The following is an 8501-nucleotide window of genomic DNA, read 5'->3' on the forward strand; positions in this document are numbered from 1 at the left end:
TTAGATGCAAAAACCTCTAAGTGAAGTTTATTTATAAAGTAATTTTGAGAGGATCACGTGCTTATGATTGGACACAGCTGTCCCCGAGTCAAGCTAATGTACGAACCACCAATCAGACGATTCCTAACTCAGTAAAAATAACCAAAGCATCTTACCTTACCTAGTTGTCCTCTTGAAGAATCCCCCCTTCAACCCCCGCTCCTCCTCTTTTTCCTCTATAGGACAGCACGGTGGCCCAGTGGCTAGCACTGTGGCCCAACAGCAAGAATGCCAAGAGAGCATCGGGTCTCTACCCGGCCGGTTGGCATTTCTGTGCCGAGTTCATGCTCTCCCTGTGATGGCTTGGGTTTTCCCCCGGGTCCTCCGGTTTCCTCCTACAGTCCAAAACATGAGACATAAGTAAATTGACTGAAATAAATCAGCACCGTAGTCAAATTCCACCAGCAACACACCCTCATAGCAATCCTTAAGCAGCAGGGGGAGGGAGGTTTTCGAGATCTACCTGAGCTCAAACTCCCCTCTAGCCCCGCAAACAGGAGGGAGCCCCAGCTCAGGGCTCTCTTCTGGGACAGCATGCCAAACTAGCTTATTACCAATTATCAGCTAAGTGTAAATTCTTAAAATGACATCTGAAATTTTCCTTAAAGTGAGTTTTTTTTATCAGTCTCATGTGTGTATGTATGGTAATTTTACTTTTATGGCATAGAACAGGTCTTTTTCCTGGTTTTGAAAGTAAAATATTTCAACATAAACAAAGGAGGCTGAGAAAATTTCAGACGGCACTTTTGCATCTGAACTCTTCATATATAAAATTTGAAGAATTAAAAGATGTGCATAATATTTCTGAAATAGTTTTTCATAAATGCATGTGCACAAAATAAGATTGCTAAATATTTATATAAAAAATAATGAAGAATGCATGTGCACATTAAATGTGTGCATGCACAAATGACCTTTTCAGAGTTTTAAAAATTTCAAGTGTACAACAAGATTACATTTTAGTAATTAATAAATCTGTATGTGCAAATTTAATTACATTTTAGTAATTTTAAATCAGATCAGAGTTTGTTTATAAAGCACATTTTAAGGAGAAAAATCTCCAAAACGCTCCACAGTCATGAGATAAAATCACAAGAGTAATAAAGTTTAACATGAGATGTCATGAGAGATCCTTTTATATTAATTGCATGTGCACATATAAAATTACATTTTGCAAATATTAAATAAATTGCAACCGGGAAATATGTTTTTCACATTCACACAGTTACAACATTAAGAGCTCAAAATGTTCATGCAAAATATGTATTAAAAAAATTAAATACATATTTAAGTTGCAAATGACATTGTCAGGAATTACATTTTGCAAATACTTCATACATAAATTGTGAATATGCATTTTTTATTGTGAAAAGTCTACAGTATTTCTGCATGATGTGTCTTTATTTACTGTTGAAGTCAGAATTATTCGCCCACCTTTGATTTTTTTTTTCTTCTTTTTTATTACTTAGATTTAAAATAAATCTGCTACATACAAATATGATTCAAATTATCAATGCATTTAAATATATGCAAAAAAAAGCTTTGTTTTATGTAGAGTTGAAGTAAGAATTATTCGCCCCCCTTTGAATTTTATTTTATTTGTTAAATATTTCCCAAATGATGTTGAACAGATTGAGGAAATGTTCACAGTATGTCTGATAATATTTGTTCTTCTGGAGAAAGTCTGATTTGTTTTATTTCGGCTAGAATAAAAGCAGTTTTTAATTTTTTAAACACCATTTTAAGATCAATATTATTAGCCCCTTCAAGCTATTTTTTTTTGATAGTCTACAGAACAAACCATCACTATACAATAACTTGCCTAATTCCCCTAACCTGCCTAGTTACCCTAATTACCCTAGTGAAGCCTTTACATGTCACTTTAGAAGTGTCTTGAAGAATATCTAGTCTAATATTATTTACTGTCATCATGACAAAGAGAAAATAAATCAGTTATTAGAGATGAGTTATTAACACTATTATGATTAGAAATATGCTGGAGAAATCTGCTCTCCACTAAACAGAAATTAAGGAAAAAAATAAACAGGGGGACTCATAACTTAGGGGGGCGAATAATTCTGACTTCAACTGTACATCAGCAATAATGCTTACAAGTTTCCAAAGATGTGATGGTCCGTTCTCCCCGTGAGCTCATGTTTGCAGTATGTCTGATCTGATGTGGATGCAGCATTAATGCTCTGAAACACTGATTCCTCCCAGCACTAGATACTTCATCATTTTATCTAATCTTGTGAAAATCTCAACAAACCAAACCGACACACGGTGCACATCTGCTTTTAAAGCTCACATCCGCAAAGATGATGATGATCTGCTCCTAAACCGCACTGATCTGGCATTTGAAGAACGAACCCATTGTAGGTATATTTGTACGACAGGGTTTTTTATTCTCGATGTGAATCACCAGAAGTTACTTCCTCTGACTGGCTAATCTGTGAACTGGTTTTGTAACTCAGTCTTTGGTCCATCTCGGCATTGCTTTCGTAACCAATGGTAGCGTTCTTCTCCTGTCGGCTGTGGTGTTTCCGCCATTCTGTAGGCCATGTATCGAGCGCTCTTGAAGAATAAAATAAATATATCTAGCTTTCCACAACCGATGATGATGATGATGATGATGATGATGATGATGATGTGGTTCTCGTTGACGTGTCGTGTGTTGGTGCGCGGCTGCTGCCCAATCCTGACGGTTTTCTTCCAGAATGAGCAGTCGCTCGCGTGTGTCCTCCTTATGCTCGTCGTCGTGGTGACTTGTGAACCTTTGAACTATATGCAAATCAGGTAGGGAGGGGTCGCGACCTCTCGGTAGGAGTAGTTTTCTCGTCTGTAAGTAATCGCAACACATTTCTGCAAAAAAGAAGCACGACTGATGATGCCGTCTAGATCCATCCAACAAGGGCTCCGCAGCTGAGCGCTCAACTCTAGTTTTTGTGTTTTTTTCCTCCTGTTTGAAACAGTGCCGCGTCCCATGAGGCCGAGCAGCGGTGAAGGAAGAGAAGCAAACACACACACACACACACTAAAGTTTAAGATCTGCTGAAAGTTGTTAATGGGGATGCACCAATACTCGTAAAACACTGTTCAGGGAAATTGGTGCTTTTGACAACTGTGTGACAGGTTGATAAAGATTATTAATTTTAAATTAATATTGTTGTTGTAATTAATATGGCAGTGTTAGTTTTATGCATTTTTCTGTTTGTCACAAAGTAGCACAAATCTTGAGTTACTGTCATTTTTAAGTTTCACTGTGTCATACTTGGGAAAACTGACACATCCAAAAACACTTGGTATTGTTGAGTCAGTTTTCCCAAGTATGACCGATACATACATTTTTTGTATTATATAAATATATATCCCCAACCCTATAAATAACCCTATAAATTTTATGCAGATGCACCTCCCAACAAAATCGCCTCAATCATTACAAAATATTAAATTCCTGGCAGGTAGAAAAAAGAATATTGTTACTCATAATCTTTTTTAAAAAAGGATATTGGTGCATAATTTAAAAATAAATAATGTTATGATGCACACCTTTACAAATTCACCGTAATCATTGCAAAATATTACATTTATTCTGAATGCCAATAATAAAATATTAGTACTCATACTCTTTTTTTTTTTTTTTTTTTTTTTAAAAAGCATATCAATGCATCCCTTGTTGTAATTTCTTTAATTAGATTTTATCCAGATGCACACCTCTATAAAATCATCCGTCATTATAAAATAGTTACCAATAAATACATTTCGGTACACCTACTCTAATTAAAAAAAATAAAACTTGTAATTTATTATATTTTATATCGAGGCACTACCCTTTAAAATCACAATAATTAATGCAAAGTAATTGTTTGTTAGTACTAATAAAAAAAATCAGTAACCATACTCTCTTTTAAGAAATGGTATCAGTGCATCTCTAGCTCTAATTTGTTTATTATACCTTATCCAGATGCACACCTCTACAAAATCACCACAATTATTATAAAATATTTAGTTATTTCTGAGTACCAATAAAAAAATATTGGTACTCGTATTATATCTTTTAAAAAAGATATTGGTGCTTCTCTAGTTATAATTTGTTATATTTTATTCAGATGCACACCTCTAAAAATAACCCTAATCATTGCAAAGTAATTATTTTGTAAGTACCAGTAAAACATTATCGGTACTCATACTCTATCTTTAAAAACTGATATTGGTGCATTCTTAATTGTCATGTATTGTATTTTATCCAGATGCACTCCCCTACAAAATCCCTTTTGTAAGTGCAAAATAATTAATTATTTCTAAGTACCAATATAAAAGTATGGATACTCATACTCTTTAAAAAATGATATTGGTTCATCTCAAATTTATTTTTTTCATTATTTGTTATAGAGATGCACACCCCTATAACATCACCATAATCAATGCAAAATAATAAAATATTTCTAAGTACCAATAAAGAAAATATCGGTACTTGTACTCAGTCTTTAAAACAGAATATCGGTATATCTCTAGTTGCAAATTATAATATTTTATTCCAAATGTAGTCCCCTACAAAATCACCCCAATCATTATAACATACTGAATTGTGAGCACTAATGAAAAATATCTGTACTCCTTTTCTATCTTTAAAAAAAGGATAGTGGTGCATCCATAATAAAAAATATCGGTAGTTGTACTTAAGATTCAAAACAGAATATCGGTGCATCTCTAGTCGAAATTTATTATATTTCATCCAAATGCATTTTCTTACAAAATCACCCCGAATATTATAAAATATTGCATTCTGAGTAATAATAAAAAATATCGGTACTCATACTCTATCTATGAGAAAGGATATCAGTGCATCTCTAGTTGTAATTTATTATATTTTATCCATATGTGCTCCCCTAAAATATCCCTGTTGTCAGAGCAAAATAATTATTTATTTCTGAGTAACAACAAAAAAATATCGGTACTCTTGCTATATCCTTAAAAAAGAATATTGATGCATCTCTAATTGTAATTTTTTTATATATTTACAGAGATGCACACCTTTACAAAATCACCATAATCAATGCAAAAAAAAAAAATGTGATGAACAATAAAAAATATCGGTATCCATAATCAATCTTTAAAATAGAATATTGGTGCATTGCTAGTTGTTAGTTTTTTATTATATTTTATCTATATGCACACCTCTACAAAATCATCCAGATTATTATAAAATATTGCATTCTGAGTACCAATAAAAAATATCGGTACTCATACTATATCTTTAAAAAAGAATATCGGTGCATCACTAGTTGTTCTTTATTATATTTTATCCACATGCACTCCCCTACAAAATCTCTTTTGTCAATACAGATTAATTAATTATTTTTGAGTAGCAATAAAAAAATATCGGTACTCGTACCTTATCTTTAAAAAAGGATATCGGTGCATAGTTGTAATTTTTCATTATATGTAATAGAGATGCACGTTCTACAAAATTACCCCAACCATTATAAAATATATTGAATTCTGAAGACCAATAAAAAAATATTGGTACTCATGCTCTTTAATAAAGGAAATCGGAAGGATGCACCTCGTACTCTATCTTTAAAAAAGGATATTGGTGCATCTCTAATTGCAATTTGTAGTATTTTATCCAGATGGGCTTCCCTTCAAAATCACCCCAGTATTTATAAAATGCTGCATTCTTCCAGAGTACCAGTGAACAAATATCGGTACTCGTGATTAAAATTGTACAATCCACTTGATATCGGTGCATCATCCCTAATTGTTAATAAACACAGAGGCAGTGTTAGTGCTGGTCTGAGATCAGCGTCTCCTGTGTCCGTCTGTTGCCGGGCAGAACCAGATCTACCTTTGAGTCCGAGGCTTTGTCCTACTTCTCCCGCAAACTCTCAGACTCACATTATCTTGACTTTTATTCGTTCTTGTCACGGCCCGATGTGTTTCTGCTCCTCCGACAGACGCTTTCTCTCTAGCGGGCCTCGTGGGACCCGCGGTCAGACGTTTCATTTCAGCTGGAAATAAAACCAGTGTAGGATCTTCCCAGAGTTCAGTGCTGGAGTTTGCAGCCACTCGTTCATTCTCCACGGTGTTTCCTCTGATTGGAGATCAGTCGATGACATTACTGTAGACGCACTTGAATTCGATTCTCCAGTGTTTCCCCCTCCTCGAGAAAAGCTCTGGGGACTGCGGTTTATCTGTGTGGACGCTCAGAAATGTTAAGCTAGACATTGCTGTGAGTTTAATCACGATGGGTTTGTTTATTTGGTCTGTTGTTTTTCTGTATGGGGTGTATTAAATTAAGATATCATAGTTCTTTGTATGGGAAATATAGATACCGTGAAAGTCCATTTAATTGTAAGTATTTATCAACTAAGTTATTGTACTTTTGCAATTTGTAGATAAGTAATATAATGTATTGGTATATAACGATGAAATTAACTGTATCAGTCAGTCCGGGGCGTCCTTTAATTTATTGATGTATATACTGTATGTTTGTTGATATACAGCTCACTTTATTTTGTATATGACTAATAAATACGTTTTGAAAAGCAGACGCTTGTGTTTGTGTGTGTGTGTGTGTGTGTGTGTGTGTGTGTGTGTGTGTGTGATGGCATTAGTGAGCTGATTTACCATGTATGAGACATATTCCTGAGTTGAAAGCTGTTTTTAGAAGAGCTTCGCCACATTTTATTTTATTTTTTCATTTATTATTTTTTTCCATGGACCCTGAAAAGAGACGAGAGCGAGAGGAGAAGGAAAGGTAGCGGCTGACCTAGTTTGAGCAGCTCTCGGCGGGCGTATTTTTGGCCTGACATTAGTAAAACATGACAGAGTCATGAGGGACGCGGAGGTGCTGTACATCTGTGTTTACTGTCTGACCGTCTCTGATGTCACTTCCTGAAGAGCAGCCAATCCCTCATCACCGTCCTGAAGGCCACAGAAAGCACTGCTTTAATCTGATGTTGGGTTTTATAGTTCTCATTTCCAGGCCATCAAAATCAACAGTTTGTTTTTTAATAAGTCATCAGTGATCCTGACCCATATATGAACACACAATTACTCTACTGAAATGATATCAAATATCATCATGCTCTCATTTCTTACTCAGTTTTTTATTACTTCTGTTCAGTCATCTTAATAAAAATAAAAGTTTTAGGATCAACTAATACTAACTGCTCTTCTAGTTGCTGATTTGGCATCAGAAGTGTCTCTATGAAAGGTGAAGGCCTCTAGATTTTGCTGATTTGAGCTCAATAAATCTGATCATGTCTTGATGTTGACTGATTTGATGAGGACAGTGCGCTCTGACTCTGCTCAGACTAAAGTCTCATCACTGAACAGAAATAATGTCCAGTATAGAATATAAAGTGCTGCTGCAGTGGAGACAGAATGAATATTGTGTCTGACTCCATCATGAGCTTGGAGGACTGCATCCATACATCTCTGACATGACTCACATCACTGATTAATAAAGTCATCTGGAATGAAGAAGAAAGCCTTCAGCAGGATCCCAGAGCTCATCAAGAGTCTTTGTGTTCATCTTCAACACCTCCTCCTTCATCAGCTCAATAATGTTGATGTCTGGTGACTGGGCTGGCCAATCCTGGAGCAGCTTGGCCTTCAGTAGCTTTGATGTGGAGGCTGAAGTATGAGCAGGAGCGCTATCCTGCTGGAGAATTGTCCCTCTCCTGTGGTTTGTAATGTAATGGGCAGCACAGATGTCTTGATACCTCAGGCTGTTGATGTTGCAGATCTCTCCATACTGAATGAACCCCAAACCATGATGTCTCCTTCACCAAACTTGACTGATTTCTGTAAGAATCTTGGTCCATGCTGGTTTCAGTAGGTCTTCTGCAGTATTGGTGATGATTGATGCAGATCAGCAGGTGATCCAGCAGAGAAATCCGCCTTCTGACACTTTTACACATCATCAACTAGAAGACCAGTTACTATCTGCTGCTCTTACAGCCGAGATTTACAGCAAGACTTCTGTCAGGTGTAGCCAGCGTATAGAATTATTATTGCTAGATCTCTTGTGAAATTTCCCAGGTGATGCTGAACAGGGTACGTTGTTTTTGAGGGTATTTCCAGTTTTCCTTCTGGAGAAAGTCTTATTTCAAGTAAAATGTAAAGATCTGCTAAGCTCAGAATTATTACTTGGGAGATTATATTTTTACGCAGTGGATGCCCTTTCAGCAAACCCATCACTGGGAAACACCCATACACACTCATTCACCCACACACTCATACACTACGGCCAGTGCAGTTGATCAGTTCCCCTATAGCGCATGTGTTTGGACTGTGGGGGAAACCGGAGCACCCGGAGGAAACCCACGCCAACACGGGGAGAACATGCAAACTCCACACAGAACTCCAACTGACCCAGCCGGGAATTGGACCATTGACCTTCTTGCTTGCTGCTAAGCACTTTGCCACCATGCCGTCCCTATATACTGTATATG

Source organism: Danio rerio, chromosome 11 (assembly GCF_052040795.2).
Source record: "Danio rerio strain M-AB ecotype USA chromosome 11, GRCz13ab, whole genome shotgun sequence".
Classification (NCBI taxonomy): domain Eukaryota; kingdom Metazoa; phylum Chordata; class Actinopteri; order Cypriniformes; family Danionidae; genus Danio; species Danio rerio.